The following is a 16338-nucleotide window of genomic DNA, read 5'->3' on the forward strand; positions in this document are numbered from 1 at the left end:
GAGGACTTGAGAACATCTGGATAAAGGACGTATCAACCCAGATAATTCTAACCCAGAAGCTGCAACTTCTGTGATCCCAGACCTGAGCCTGAACCACACGGTTGTCTGACTGAAAACTCCTCATTTTCTTTTTCTATATACACTGATGTACAGAAGAGAAACCCCACAACCTTCTGAGACAAGTCCTTTGAAATCAAGCTCTTCTCTTTCAGGGAAGGTGTTAATTGCAAGCTATCATCAACTGTGGCTCCAGGGAAATCACCTGCAGTTGAGGGCTAATGTGTGCCAGGCTTAAAAACCAAGTGCAGTTATTCCTCTCTCCTATACTACTTGGAGGTTCTTCCCCCCTCCCCCCCCCCCCCCCCTCCCCCCCTTTTTCTCTCCTTTGAGTTGAAATCAGCATAAAGACTCAAAGACAACTGTGCTGTGGGCTAGAAAAAACAGTTCCATGTCTTATGTGCTCTGTCCTGCACTTATTTACCTAGACTTCAGCAAGAGCTGTGTTACAACAACTGCAGAAAGTACAGATCTCTGTCCTGTCGTGATGGGACAGGGCATCAATAAAGCAAAAATAGCTGCTTCTTGTACTTTATCCAGCTGCAAAGCAGACTGTGACTTCTGTGCAGGAAAAGTTGCATGGTAGGTCATCTGTCAGCTGCTTGGAACACAAATCACAGCTGTACTTCTGTTTACCTCTTCCTGCAGGACCTGTGGCTTGTACCAAAGTGTGTGGAGAGTCTTCTTGTCTGAGTGTTACAGGATAAGGAGCATGCAGGTCTCCTCACACTGCTGTCACTGCAGTTTACTGCAGTTTTCAGCTGATCTGGGATTTAGTAGAAAAGAGTAATTAAGGCAGGATGAGTTCAGTAGAGTAAATTGTCCCTCTATTGCTGTGGCCTGGTGTTACCCCTACCCGAGGTATTAAAAAACCAGAAACCCCCAGGACTCCTCCAGGATTTGCAGACACCTACAGTAGATCTGTTACTTAAATTTAGGAATGCTTACAATAAAAAAGAACTCCAGCTCTGAACAGAAGCAGCAGGAACACATGCACCATCCCTTCAGGTTGCTGTGCACGAAGGACAGCAACAGACTCTATTTCCTGAGCTTTCCATCATCTGTCCCTCCACGTCCCTACTGCTGTGCCTTGCTAATGCCTATAATCACTAACCGTGAAAACAGCACCCATTTGCCTCCACAGTGCCCAAAGTCTGTTTGGACTCTAGCCAAGGTGAGTAGCAATTCAGTGGACATGCAGCAATGGCTTTAGTGTGCATTGACGAGTGCATGTTAATGCAATTACAAGACCAAATGAAGCTCTTTTCCCCTAAATAAGTTCAGCCCTGAAATCCTAAATCAACAATCCAGTAAATCTGAAAAAACAACGGGTTTACTTAATAGCAAGATGCAGCTTTCTTTCTTCTATTATTCTGTTTCTTCAACTGCGTATGCGATGCTAAATGGCTTTAAACAGCTATTTAGCCACCCACAGAGAGAAACTAGGTTTACAAATTTTCTCATTGCATAGTTTTGCTATGTGTCCTCCCTAGAGTATTGGCATTTTATTTGTTTTCCTGCTTAGAGAAATGGATGGATCCAATTTGCAACCCCAACAAAACTGAATAGCAGTTAATTCTCCCCTGCTCCTCGCCCCCCTGATTTTACAGCCTGGTTTGATGGAGATAAAAAAAAAAATCTATGAGAGCCAGAAGGTGCAACGTACAAAAGACAAATACCATAGGCCTCCTTTTACTGCAATCCTGAAAAAAAAGGATGCATTTCTGGTGAGTCAAGTTAAATAAATGAGAATGACAAGAGAAAGGAAAGGTCTAAGCAACCTGACCCCGAGGAAAGACCAGATGAGCTGGTTTTAGCCTGAAGAAAGGATAAAGGGGTATGTCATAACAGTGGTTTTCCTTTAAAGAAGCAGGGAACAACAGTCCTTTTGCCATACCCACATTAAGCAGGAAGTGATGGGTTTACACTGCTGCAGGACAGATTTGTGGCAGAGATGAGGAAAAAAGGAACTGCAGTGGTGAGGATAATGGTGGCAGAAAACCGGGCTCTACCTGGAGAGCAGAGTCAGTGGGGAAAGCAAACGTCTCCCACAGCAGCCACCCTGAGTGGGAATTCACACATCTGGCAGGCACAGGAGTGATCCTGTTTTGCAATGGGGGAAGCTTCTAAGATTGCCCTCTTGCTTTGGTAGAAATTTCTTACCAAAATTATCTGTTTTTTGTCGTCTTGGGAAGCAGCTGAGAGTCTGTGCATGCTTGGTGGATGCAACTTCACTCTCCTTCACAGATGTCTTGCACGCAATCCCTTTTTTTACTCTCCCTTTGCACTGACACTTTCTGTCTCTGCTGTTCATCATCCAGAGCTAAAAATTCAAGGGTGGTTTGATTATCTTATTACCATGGTGACCGGGATGACTTTTCTGCCCATGTGCGCATGGCAAGATGCTACAAACCTTTAATTCAGTGCAAACCAGGAGAATTGTTATCTGCATTTTTCTCTTCATAACTCAGGGCCATCTCAATGCAGTAGCTGGAACTGCTGCACAATGCAGTTATCTGTTAAACACCAGGTTTTCAGAGAGCACCAGAGAGCTCAGATCTGCATGGATATCTTTTGTTTACCAGATGGAGAGCAAGATTTCAGTCTGAATTAATGTTTCCTAAATGCCAAAACATCAACAATCCCAGGAGTTTAATATATCCCAGTATTTTGGGTCCTGCAAAGAAAAATACATTGTCAAGTAAGGGAATGTGTAAGCTCAAATATGGCAAAGTATTTCGGTGATGTTCAGCAGAAATAGAAACAAATAAATAAATAAATAAAAACATGAAAAAAGAAATGACAGAAACATTAAAGAAACAACCATCAGGACTGGTATAAGAACTGGGAGATTGGTAGGATTTGGGAAACAACCTCTGAGCAGAGCTTAGAACAGAGGGTTTAAGAATCTGACTATCTCCATTTCATTATTGTTAATGGAATCTCCCATGTCCAAATGAAGGACTAATTTAAGTCTTACTTAAATATGCCTTGAGTCATTTTAGTGCATTTAAGCCTTAATTAATCTTCCTAACTCTTTTTGTCACTTCCTTTGAAAGGAAGATGAGTTTAATTAAAGAAACTGTCGACTTTATTTTAGTCTTAAGATTTTTTTTCTCTTAACTTTGAAAGGTCTGGGCTCTCTTGCTGTCTAAGATCTAGTAGATTAAACGTTCCTGTAGCTTAAGGACATGTCAGTCCACCACTTGGATTACTCGCATTATACTTAGCTACAACATTTGGACTGACTTCAAGGCTTTGTTATGATAAGAAATAATAAGGTTTTAATAAAAACTGCATTCAGGAAAGATCTTTAATTCAGCACATTATTTTTTAAAATTATTTTTACTTTTTTTTTTTTTTCCTCCACTTTTTAAATTATTTATTTATTTTTACTCTTCCAAACCCAGCCATGGGGTATAGACACTTACTTCAAATGGATTTGACCTGGATTACGTGTCCTTTCTCCAGATATCAAGGGTAGCTGTTCTTGTTCTCTTGTACATGGAGGTTCACATAGGAGCTCCCTTTTCTTCTGTCATAATACTACAACAACAATAACTCAGTTTTCTGTTGCGTGTATCATAGACAAATTCATCTAACCGAAAACCCGTGAGTATGATCCAGCAGGTAAGAGTCCCCAGCAGGTGCACAATGATCCATCCCTGAACAGAGGCACAGAGCCCAGCAAAGTAATGCAGGACTATGCTGAATCTGCCACTGCCGTTTTGATGCTATGTGAGCTATTGAGTTCTGGACCTTCAACCCCCCCAGCTTCTCACATTAGAAAACTGCTGAATGGCTGTATAGGCTTGAAGTTGTTGTTTCACCAGTGCATTATCTGTTGGTTCTGCTGCAGTGCCTGCAATCTCACCATGTCACTTTGATTGAAAGGGCAAAAGTGCAGTGCTGCACAGGCTGCCCAGTGAGGTGGTGGAGTCACCATCCCTGGAGGTTTTCAAGAAAAGAGGAGATGTCACACTGAATGACATCATGTAGAGTTGTGTTGCAGATGGGATGATGGCTGGACTGGATGACCTTAGTGGTCTTTCCAATCTTAACGATTCCATGATTCTATGAAGAAAAGCAGCTGTAAAGAGAAAACTCCTTTTCACATTAGCAGCTTGTTTCATCCAGCTGAGAGAAATTCATCAAGGGAGAGGAATCTCCCTTGGAAACTCAGGGAGAAAGTCAGGAGATCTGTGCAAAAGGACAGGTGCGAGGTGGTGGATGTTACTGACCACGTGATTGGTAATCTCCTTCCACTGTCTTCAGAGCTTGGGAAGTCCCCTGCACCCACAGTCTTATGTCCCTCAGCTCTTGCTCCTGAAAGAAATTGAGGGGTGAACCCCTGCCCTCAAAGGACTGCTCCTTCCCTGCGTGTGGGATCATTTCTTCCTCCATCGGCTGGATAGATTTGTCACTTCCAGCTCCAGCCAAACAAATTCCATTCCACTCTTGTTTACTTTAGATTGCTTTGTCTTTAATGTAGCATACAAGGATTTTATGTGCTTCTGTTTCATCAATGTAATTCTTTTGTTGCTATGGCAATCAGCTTCAATTTTCTTTCGTTCTGGCAATTGTATTTTTATAGTCTCCTGCTCTCAAAGAGATAAGCTGCCTTGTATATCACACAGACACTAAGTATTGCCTCTATATAGACACAGACAACCTTTGCTTTAAGACTTCATTGCTGTTATTTGCAAGAGTAGTTTACTGTTGCTGATGTCTTTTTTTTTTTTTTTTTTTTTTTTTTTTTTTTTTTGTGGGCTCTGTTTCAAATAGGTCTTTTGCTCAAATTTACTGATCCGTGCTACTGCTGTGGGAATGCAACAGTGTAAGTGCACTCCTTCTGGCATTTGGTGGCTATGGAGGGCACACATTCAAACCCTGGGCTTGAAAATACAGATGAGCACAGTCGATTCAATAGAGTAAAAGCTGCCCAAAATTCTTTGCAGCCTTGTTTTGGCTATAGAGAAAATAACAGCAAAATGTATAGGTGTTGAAGAAAATAAACCCTCAAATTTACCAGCACATCTTAAAGTCAGATTTTCCAAAAGGTGGGAAGTGGGTACTCCATCACTTTGGATCACAGAAAGAAACACTGCATCAGAGGTTCAAGACCACAGCTTGAGATGGGAGGCAAGATGTGAGGGCAGGAGGGCTGCTGGGCAAACATTGCCATGAGAGGACGCCAGGCTCCAGGACAGACATGTCCAGCACCATGGGATGGACACAATGCTCCCCTAACATGTCAGATAATCTGCAGTCACTATCTCTAGATGGCCAAGAAAACATTCATTTGAAACATTATCCTCTGTTTAAGCATACATATACCACGTCTTACTAGGGAGAAAGTACGGAAATCCAAACATGGAGAGATAAAATGGCATGCCAAGGTCAGACAGGGAAAATGTTGCAGTGATAGAAATTAAGCTGAGATTTCCCAAGTTCCAACTGTCCCTAGTCAAATATACAAATGGCTAATCAGCACATTCTTTGCAACCTGCTGACGTGTTTGAAAATCTGTGCATATTTTTTCTCCCCTTAAAAAGCTTGTGCCATTCATTGTTAAGCTCTGGAAACACTCCATACTAAAGTTATCAAGTCTGTCATCTCCTCAACATTGTGAAACCAGCCTCCTCACTATTCTCTCCACCAGGCAGAGAGTGGAATAGGAGACAGAAGTAAGGGAGTCATTCTGCCAATATGCTCAACTACGTATTACATTTGTTAGGCCATATGGCTTTCTGTTCGTCCCTAATGAACATTAGGTAGCACTTAAAATTGGATAACATATTAAGGAGCAGAAACTGAGAAATCACACCCACTTGTCTCTGCAGCTTTCCTGTAGCACATCAAAGCTCTTCCCTGCTGACAGGCATGGTCCTACACACACACAAACCACTGAAGAATTCATGGCATGACAAAGTGGACATAGGAATTAACGTCGTCTGGATTGTTCCCGTTCCCAGCAATTTAGAGTGGCAGGGTTTTATTATTTGATAAGCTGCACTCCTATTATGCAAGAAGATGTTCATTCATTGGAGTGAGGTCCATTGTAAATGACATGGAAGAATTTTTTTTTCCTCTCCAAAAACCTTGCAACCCAAATGCAGGGAATAAATCATGCAGTCCTTGGAGAGATTATTTGCCTCAAACAATCAGGCTCCCTAGGATCGCCAGTCAGAAGCGGTTAGCATATGACGGCCGCTGCTGTGTGCCTGCTCCAGAAGAATACTCCCTGTTGCTTTGGGAGATAAAGGGCTACACCAGATGGCAAATAATAATAAATGGAGTGCTGAAAAGCTGACTGAAGATCTGATGAGTGGATGATATTTTATTTCTTTGAATTATTTTTTTTTTTTTTTTAAATACAGTTTTATGCTTTTCAAAGAAACTGCATTCTTCAATGTCCTTCCTGGGATGGAGATGTAATCCACTTCCCCAGACAGGATCTTTTCAGGAATTTCCTATCCATTGCTAATCAGTGCTAATTTTCTTAACTTAAAATTGGGCAAATGAATGGCCACCATTTCAGTGACGACCATCTTCATTTTACTGACTTAATCACAAGTGAGCTTCCAGCTGTACAAGCCAGATAATGACAGACGTCTGAGATATTATAAACCCTCCCTTCTCCTTTCCCTCAAAATTATTCCTGTAAGTGGCTCAGAGCTTTAGAAGAGGAAACATTTCCTGTCATTTATATTTATTTTCAGCTTAATATAAATTCACGTAAAAAACTAAGACGACACTAAGCTGTACAGTGTGCCTTTCTGTGCTGGGATGAACTATTAAACCGTGGTCTTAAAAACACAGGTAAATCCAATGCACGTTGGGTAACATTTGTGCCTGAGTGTTTGAACCCAGTGGGAACTTAACTTACTAATTCTAAATCTCAACTGAAATATTGATTTCTTTGTGGTTGTTTGTTATTGTTGATGTTGTTTTCTCTTCTCAGATAGTAAGATGTCAGTTTTGGAAAACTTTTTTTCCAGACAGAGAAATTAAGTTAGTGATGAAGAGAATGTCTTCATGAAAGTTCTCATGGAAAGATCAAAAATATCTAAAACCTCCTGATATCTCCCATCCCAAGACTTGGGCTAACATCACCACCATCATTTTGAAAATAAGGCAGCCAAACTTGATGTTTCACTGCTACTGTGCTTGTACTACCCAGAGTTCAGTTTCAAGTGCAAGCACCATCATTTCTATCTTATGATTTGCTACTAAGCAGTTTGCTTTGTCTTCCCCCCCAAAGGTGGTTTAAGAGATTTTACTTATAATGAGACATTACTCAACGCCATGTTAAGCTTTCATCCAATCACATTGGTAATGTTTTAAGCTTGGTTTCTCATCCCAGTTATTGCACTACATTGATCTGTGTGAACCAAGTACACTGCTTTAGTATTGCTCTCTCTCAATTCCCTGCAGAAAAGCTTCACATTTTAAAACCATTTCCTATGGCCTCAGGAAAGTAATGGATTTATAATAGTCTGAGTACGAGTGCACACAATCATTTAATAAGTGTATAACTATAAACACAACTCATGAAGATGGTAGGTTTTGGAGCTACGTGCTGACATGTATGCTACCTGCATAGATAAAGGAAGAAGAGAACTATAATCACATACAGCTCATGCAGCAAAAAACAGCCTTTTCTCTTGCCATGATTGTTGTCAGATGGATACTGGACTTCTCCATAACTCTTAGTTAAATAAAACTGTTCACTCTCCCATTTTTAAAGCAAAACAACTGTCATCCACTGAACTCTACAGTGACAGTATGATACAACCCCGACAGCCCCTGAACTGTGACACAAGGTCCTTTTATTTTCCCTTTCCTTGTCTGGATGCAAATAACTCATCTGAAGCTCTCTACTCTGCCTGTTGCCTCATCTGTCTGCATCCCTCCCAGGCACATCTCTGCAACTACCAAAGGCAGCCACATCAGGAGGTGAGTCAACAAAAACAGCTAAGAGCACTACAGGACACCCCCAGACCATTCTCTGATGTTCTGCTCACCTCATCAACTGCAAAAGGTAGCCTAGAGCAGCTACACTCTTTCCTTGGTTGTCTCAGCAATTCCTTGGAACAAAGTCATGTAGACACAGGGATCTGGGAGCAACAGTTCAATCCAGTTACCATAGTTCACCCCAAACCAATATCCTTAATGAGCTCCAGTCTACAAGAACATTGCTGTCCTGCACATGCTCCAGTACCAGAAACCATGTATTAGTAGTCAGAAAGAGAGTTCTCTGGGAAAAAACAAGCAGATATACACCATTCAAGACAAATGGTTTGCCCACAGTGGCAAAGAGATGTATTTGACAGAGGTTCAGGTCCATTAGAGGATGATCAGAAGAGCACAGCAGAGGAAAAAGGAAAAGAAATCCACAGAGTGGACTACAAATCTATATGTGGCACCAAGGAATCTGGCAGCAGGGTGAAAGATAACTCTCAGGCATGTTGAGCAGCAGATGTTTGGATGTGCTTCAGTTTATGCTAGTGTGGAAATCTCACTCAAGCATTTAGGTCTGGCTTCAATGCTTGAGTCAAAGGAGCTCTATTCCAAATTACTTCTCAACAGAGCCAGAAAAACATGCAACTTCAGCTGCTCTCAGAGATGGCCTGTGAAAACAGCAGCAACAGCATTATGCTTATGGGCATTTCACTACTCCTGACCTTGCCCAAAATTAATCTGAATGTAAGCAAGTCTGTACTTAGGAAAAGAAAAGTGAGAGAGACTGGATGGAAAAGGCACCAACACTCCTTGAGAAAACAGCCTCCTCCCATGAAAAATAAAAAAAAACATTTGAGAAATTCTAGCAGGCAAACCTGCATGGCAAAATGCCAGAAGTTTCTGAGCAATGTCCAGGAGAAATTCTCACAAAGTTGGTGAGCAGTCATTTGTCAAAAAGTCCCAGGGAAAAATTTATAAACTTGACTAAAAATATGGCAATTTTCCTTTGCAGTCTTTTCTGGCTCTTCTTGTTTTCTTCAACCCATTTTTTAACATTTTCCAAGTAGAATAGGCAAACCTCCAAACTGAACGTTTCTTCATTTAAATTTCCCTGAAGCAAAGGAATCATGAGACTCCTTCTTGACAAAAAATCCAGCTTCTTCAGTGGTAACAATTCTTCTGCACATCTTGGTTTGAGATCCAACTGAAATATTTTAAGTGGAATAGCACTGAACTTCAAGGATTTGCTCTCAGTTGGCAATGAGGTATTATGCTCCTTGGTTAATTCATTCATCACATCAGTATGTCTGAAACAGGAACAGAGAGAAGCACAATCACTCATGGCAGTATTTGGTTGACGTGAGATTCATCTGTGCTTTTTCATTCTTCTACAGTGGGTTACACTGTGGCAGAAGAAAGAAGGAAGGAAGTGAAAGAGGAAAAAAAAGGTTTTTTATATATTCTCATTGAAATATTTTCCAAAAGAAAGTAGTCAACACGTTTTTAAGTAGTTCTTGAAAGAGCAGCAGCTGTATCAGATATCCGCTCTCTCAGCACTGACGTCAGTTTGTTGTTGTTTACTCTCTATCTCCTACTGACTTAGAATTTTCCTGTCGTTGCTTTAGCCATCCAGACTTAAACTCTGCCAAGGTTTATATTAAAATCTAGGGGAGGAAGTGTTGCTCGACTCCCTTAGGATTTGATGGGGATTTTGTTTTTGAACCAAACACACTTGGCAAAAAGCTTCAGATTATTTTCTGGTTCCATCATTAGCACTGTGACTCTTCCATCGTAAGCTGAATTTTACCCAGAAGTAGCACTTCCTCCTCTGCTGATGCACTGACATTACAGCACTTTCTTCAAAGCAGTTAAGAAATGATGTGTTCCTGCGTAGGCAACAATAGCACAGGAGTAATTTTTAAATGAAAAAAATGAAGAGCAAGTAATCTGTCATAAATGAAGTTCTCAGTGAATACAAGGAAACATTCATCCTGATTTCTCTCCTGGGTCTACCACTTGCCTTGGGAAAAGAGGAAAATAGGGAGATTTGCTTTAGGGGTCTGGTTTCTATCAAATGAAGTGGGTCAGAAAAGCAAGTCCATGTGCAGCAGTATTTTTCAGTACTGACTTCAATGTTTTTTTCCCCACACAAACAAAATGTAAATCTCTGCTTTGGTGCCTTCTAGACTGACATCTGGCCAGACATTAATACTGGTCCAGCAGCCCAGCACAGCATACCTTGCTTTCATCTCTCTATGCTTATTTCACCATTTACTCTGTCACACTTTCCAACTAAAATGACAAGGATGGTTGAATACTTCCATGCACATAAATGCCTCCCAGTCCACAGATAGTAATAAATACATTGATAACGAAGAACTTGTAAACATACCCACTGTGTTGGTATCCATCTTTAGCATTACAAGCTGTGTGGCTGGACCCTTTCTTTTGTGTGGAGCAATGCCATGGGGCAGCTGAGTTTGAGTTGCAGCCATGGGCCTCATGGGAAAACATTTTTCCAATGAGACATGGCTGGGACCTCCCAAAGCCTCTGCCCAGTTTCGGGGTTTGTGCATGAGCACTTGGCAAATACTACAAAATGTCTCCCAGCACCCAACACTTTCATCTCGCTCAGCATCAGTTAGTAGCTGGAAAGAGAAGATGGAGATTTTGTCATGGTAGCCAGAGCAGAGATGGGATTCTGAGCAGCCAAAAGGGGGGATGTTATCTGTGCGAGTGCTGTGTTTCCTAATCCCTTAGCACTTATTTGCAGCTCCCCGGTATCCAATAATTATTGTCTTGGAACCTATCCAAGAGCACTTTGCTGCGAGTAAAATTCAGCTAGACACATTCTTCATAGCACAGTCTCCCTGTTGGATGAATATCACTCGTTGCATCAGGTCTGTGGCAGAAATTCTGAACTCCAAATTCTTGTTTCTAACAAATTCTCTCCAACTTTGGCTTGAAAATTATCATTCCACCAACTTTCCTGCAGGACAGCTCATTTGCAAGAATAAGGAAGAGAGGGATTTCAGAAAGGATGCATGAAAATCAGACTCACCCCAGCGATGATTTCAAAAAGCACTTAAGCACTGGCTTAGAGTTTTCAGGAGGATTTAAATGTGCCTTCAATGCTCTCCTGAGCTAGAAGCATCTCATTTCAAAAACTGGTTTGTAAAAACTTTACAGTACCCATTCTGCAGCTCCTAATGCTCTTCATAACTGCAAGGAAAAGAATGGGAGGAGGTAAGGAACAGTGGGACATGGAATTTTATAAAGAAAATATAAATAAATTAATTGTCCTGTGAAATTAAAAAACATTATTGCTAAATAATAAATAAATACTAAATAATACATTATTTTTTTAAAAAGGTTAACAGCTGATTTCTGTAGGGAAGCCATGAATTAAACATCATGCAAAACAATTAAACTCCGGGAAATAGGATTTCTGATATAGTGGTCAACAATTAAAAATGAATGCGCTACTTCACTCCAGGGAAAAGCAGTAAGATGTCATGCTTTCACGACATGGGGAGCAAACATACCATGCATCTCCAGCCGGAAAGTTCTGCAAAATAGAAAGTAAATACACAATGAGTGGCAGAGACTTAATCTGAGAAACTGCTACACAAAAGATTCAGGCTGCAGTTGCTATTTCGGAAAGAGAGACACCACTGAGAGACACTCACTTCTCCCAGCAGCAACCTTCAAAATTCTCCACCTGCACTTACTTGCAAATACAATTCTTAACAGCATGGGCATCCTTACAAGAAAATCCTGATTGAGGTCCACCAGCTGTGACAGGTTTGCCTAGAAATTGGTTGCTGGGAGCATAACCAAACCACAGTCTCCACTTGCAGACAATGTCTATGGCTAGAAGACTTCAGCTGTTGCCCAGGAGCAAGTTTAGCTAAACACATGTAAGAGTTCATGCATTTTTTTTCAGATTTCTCTGAGCAAAATGTATTATACACAGCATAAAAAGATGGTCTAATATGAACTTAGAGCTTCTGAATGGAAGCTTACTTGCCTACAGCTATTCTCTTTACTTTTTATTCTGTGTTATGCCTCCCCAGAAAGGTGCGGTTGGGCACCACGCATAGTAAAACAAATAAAACACTATTGTTTAAGCCAAAGCCAAGTATCTTCTGAAATGATCATTAACACTGCCATAACTTAATTCCTGCTGGAAGTATCCAGGGGAGATGTCCTATGCATGAGCTAGTTTTGGTGCCAGCAACTTGAATGCATTGCCCACTACCTGTACCTGAGCCATGTAAAGAGGTGATATCTATTACTGTTTGCCTTCCCATGCCCATTGCTTGGGGAATAGTGTGAATTGTTTACCACAGCCAATGTGTATTCGAACAGATGGTAAATATCTCAGTTCCTGCCAACAAGAGTCAAGAGATGCCACTAAAATCCATTTAGAATAGGGGAAAATAATTAAGAAAGTACCTACCTGAGTATTTACCTAAGTCTGTTGCAGGTGAAATCTGTTGGTGATTAGGTAGTTTCAAAGTGCTTGTACTGAATGGTTCATTAGAAATCTTGTCTCTGCCTCCTGTGCTGATAGGAAGAACCTCAGATGGGCACTTCTTTTCAGTGATAAACAGGTCCTAGTTTTAATCTGAAAAGAATTTTATGTGTTGTAGGTGCAAGGTGAATGGAGATGCTTCATTTTCTATCTGTTATATATCAGTGATGCAAGCTATTATGGAAATTATTTTAGACTTGGCAGAGTTTTCCAGAGAGAAGCAATCAAGACATGAATGCTCACATTGGTTTGGATCACAGAGCCATTTCTTTCAGCTCAGGCAACACCGTTTCTTTTCCCTCTCTGCTCTGTACAGCTGCGTGGTTATTGAATACAAACCAGTGACTGAAAAGTGGGTCATAGCTTTGTAACGCATCCACTGGACATGCCAAGAAACTTTTCCAAGATCTTTCACATAGCCATTGCTTGTGGCTTGATTAGAGTGAGTCACAGGGTTGTACAGAGCTGGCACCCATAAAATGTTAAACTTTCATACGAGGCAGTGTGAATAATATATTCATGCATTTGTTCTCCATAGGTTAGTCTGGAACTCTTTAGCTCTCATCTCCCACCAGCCCTTGCTACTGCATTGTTTTCATCTTGTAAGATGGCTGTGGGGAACATGCCCTGTCCTGTCTCATCATGGTATGATACTTGTCTTTTATTTCCCTAGATGGCAACAGAGGGAGAAAAACATCAATAAAACCTCCTTGTTGAATTCACAGGGAAAGTTTACATTTGTAGGATTACATGGGGAATCTATTTAAAAAAAGAAAAGACTGGAGTGAGTAGAAAAAAGACTGTGAAAGGAACCATCCTCCTGACATTATGTTTCATGACCCTGAAATACAGCTAAGTATTTGGAACAACATCAGTTTAAGCTATGGAGTATGGGCCTGGTAGGGACAAACTGAAACCCAGGAGTTCTGCCCTTCTGTTTCCATTAAAGAACAGATGGATTATCACTACATCCTGGCAATGATGAAGAATACCCTACAGGTCCCGCACATTTTGTCAAGAAATAATTTGCTACAAGGTAGCTATGATGTAGAAATAGGTCTTGTATGGTCTTATCCTTTGATAAATACACAGCAACTTGTTCATTGGCCCAAACCCTCTATCAAGGCTCAGGCAGGATCTAAACTCTCGTCCCAGCCTTCAGTATTGTACTTAACAGTACAGGCCATATTTCTTAACTCGTTATATTACACAAAAGTTATTCATCACTTCACTGAAAAAATGGTTGAGTGGATTTTGAGTAGACTGGTAGATTTTCATGCCCATTTTTAGGACAAGATTTACTGTCTCAAGAGAGAGTAGGTGTAACATTTGTCTAGTCATTCAGTATCCTGTTTTTTCCTGAACTGAATCCAGCATCTTACGTACTCATTCTGTGACTAACAATGAGAGATTGGACAATTTTTCCATCCCTTGTCCAATTCTTCATTCGTATTGCCTTACTGCACAGTGTAGATACGCCTATTGTTACATGAAGTAGAACTGAAGTCTGGGGCAGTCACTGGCGTCATTACTATTTTCAATGACAGCCTTGGTGGGCTAGGGAAAATGAGCTTCCCGTGAGGTCACATCTTGGGCCAACAGCACTTTGCAGTCACATAGAGCTTCCTGGAAATGAGTTCGAGCAACCCACTCTCAAATCTGTGCTTTTAACAAGCTGGACTGCACCAATGCACCTTCAGAACAATCTCCTTTCTACTGTTATTTCAAAACAGGAAATTATTCTGTAATTCAAATGAGGTCAGAAGACTGCTGTCATAGTGTCATGGGAATTCATGATGAGATTCTCTGCTCTGAGCTGCAGAGACTGTGTAACAAGCTCATACAACATAGAGCAGCATGACACCATTCAGATGAGTGTGTGCATGTGTCTGTGTATGCAGGTCAAGATCTTCAGTACACCTCACAAAAATTCAAAAGAAGTGTGACACAAGAAAGTGAAATTTGGTAGGAAGTGAAGTGTGTGTGGTCCTCACATCTATTTCCATTAATGTAAGTGTTTGGAATAGTGTTAAAGTGAGTTCAGCAAATTGCACTTTTCCTAGGAACTGTGTTTAGTGCCCTTTACCAGATGAGCTGTGCTTTTCCCTCTGGCACTTCTGCCAGTGCTCCTTTTGGAGGAGGCACAACTAGCATTCCTTTCCCTACAAAATAGGAACTGCATGCAACAAAAGAATACTTCAACACTATTTTGCAGCCAGCCAAAGGCTCAGAGGAGACCAAAATGTTTTTATGTTTAAGTCTTACTGAAAAGATCTACAACCTTTTCAATCTTTTATCCTATCCCAAGCACTGATGCTGGAAGTCACAGAAGTTCTAATACTAACATCCACCAGCAAGACCAGCAAGGTAATGGGAACCCCATACAAACATTTGAGCTTATAGAGTTGCAAAACCACCTCCTCTGGGTTCACTGGAGCTCAACATACATAAAAGATCTGAAGAGCATTGTTCTCCTCATGTGTTCATGTAGTGAAATCAGATAATCATTTATCCTTTTGTAAACCTCAGGTAATTTTCAAGTCACACAGAGAACAGCTCTTGATGTTGAAGGCAAGGAAATGAACTCCACTCTTAGCTTGATCCACCCTTGCACTGTTATAGCAGGAAATGTGCCATATATCAGCAAGGTTTTAAAACTGGAGACATTGAGTCATCAGCTGAGTCTGCTGGCACAGTTGTTACAAACAAGGCGTTAGTCAGAACACCTGGAAGAGCAGTTCTTTAGCTGGTCATCTGCCTACACAGACCACAGCTGTTGTATCCTCCCCTCCTCACTTACACTCTGTATGCAGTCCTCAGGCATCTCCAACATTCAAGCTACATGACAATGTGCGAATATTTCACCTTACAACTCCAATTAAAGCTGATCACACTAACAGAATAGGCATTTTCTGAGGATGAATGTCTGATGCCCAAGTCTTTATGACCATGCTTTCAAAGTCAAGATGTTCATATGACGATTTTAGCTCTAAATGTCACAATTACACAGCTCTACACAAGTTCCAAACCATTTGCTAAGTGCAGCCAGATTTATTATCTTTGATTACATCCTTCCATTGCTAGGGCACCTTTACAATGAAAAGATAGCAATCTCTTATTTGCAGGTCTTTTCTCCCCATTATTTTAAAAATGACCATGGGTAGCTTATTCCCAAGCTCAGCTGTCCAGATGTCTTAATTTTCTCTCTTTTTTCCGTCTGAAAAAAACTCACATATTTACCTAACTTAGATAAATAAGTTCATATGTAGGTTAATGTGAATATTACTCTAGATATGAATGTGGTGTGAACCCATTTACACTTCTCTATCTTGACTGTATATGAAAGAGCAGGAGATGTGAGACTAAACAGAAGATTAATAGAAGTGGCTAAAAGAGGAGACTGGATGAGAAAGTTGTTTCCTCCTATGTCCTACAGTTTTATGACTGTTTCTCAGCCCACATAGAGAGAGACTCCTTACAGAGGCTGCAAACGCATTTCACTCCAAGTAACAGTGAACCTGCTTTTCTGGATAACTCTTTAATGGAATATTAACAGCAGTATAAATATCACACTACGGGTCTGCAACCAAAGCTCATTTGGAGCCCTATCCTGTCTACTTTTCTTTTGGTATAAGCCTGCTATAGACTTCTACAAGAGCTCTGGTTTGTGCCAAATTAAATAAAAGCTCAATGCAGCAGCCTCATGCAAAGGTACCTGAGAACACCTGGCTAAAACCAGTCCTGCAGTTCCATGCACAGCTTTTTCAATAGTGCCTTGC

At 40.8% G+C, this 16338-nt stretch overlaps 1 long non-coding RNA gene across 1 annotated transcript in view; it reads right to left on the bottom strand.

The window, feature by feature from the left end:
• Positions 1 to 390: 390 nt before the first annotated feature.
• Positions 391 to 16338, bottom strand: part of LOC112533412 — a 55453-nt gene continuing 39505 nt past the window's right edge. The window contains exons 3-7 of the long non-coding RNA XR_005839626.2: positions 12485 to 12652; positions 11568 to 11590; positions 11084 to 11244; positions 3489 to 9329; positions 391 to 2734 (exon numbers count right to left, since the gene is read on the bottom strand). This is a non-coding gene — a long non-coding RNA (uncharacterized LOC112533412). The remainder of the gene's footprint in view (positions 2735 to 3488; positions 9330 to 11083; positions 11245 to 11567; positions 11591 to 12484; positions 12653 to 16338) is intronic.

The sequence above is a fragment of the Gallus gallus genome, chromosome 13, assembly GCF_016699485.2.
Source record: "Gallus gallus isolate bGalGal1 chromosome 13, bGalGal1.mat.broiler.GRCg7b, whole genome shotgun sequence".
In the NCBI taxonomy this organism is placed as follows: domain Eukaryota; kingdom Metazoa; phylum Chordata; class Aves; order Galliformes; family Phasianidae; genus Gallus; species Gallus gallus.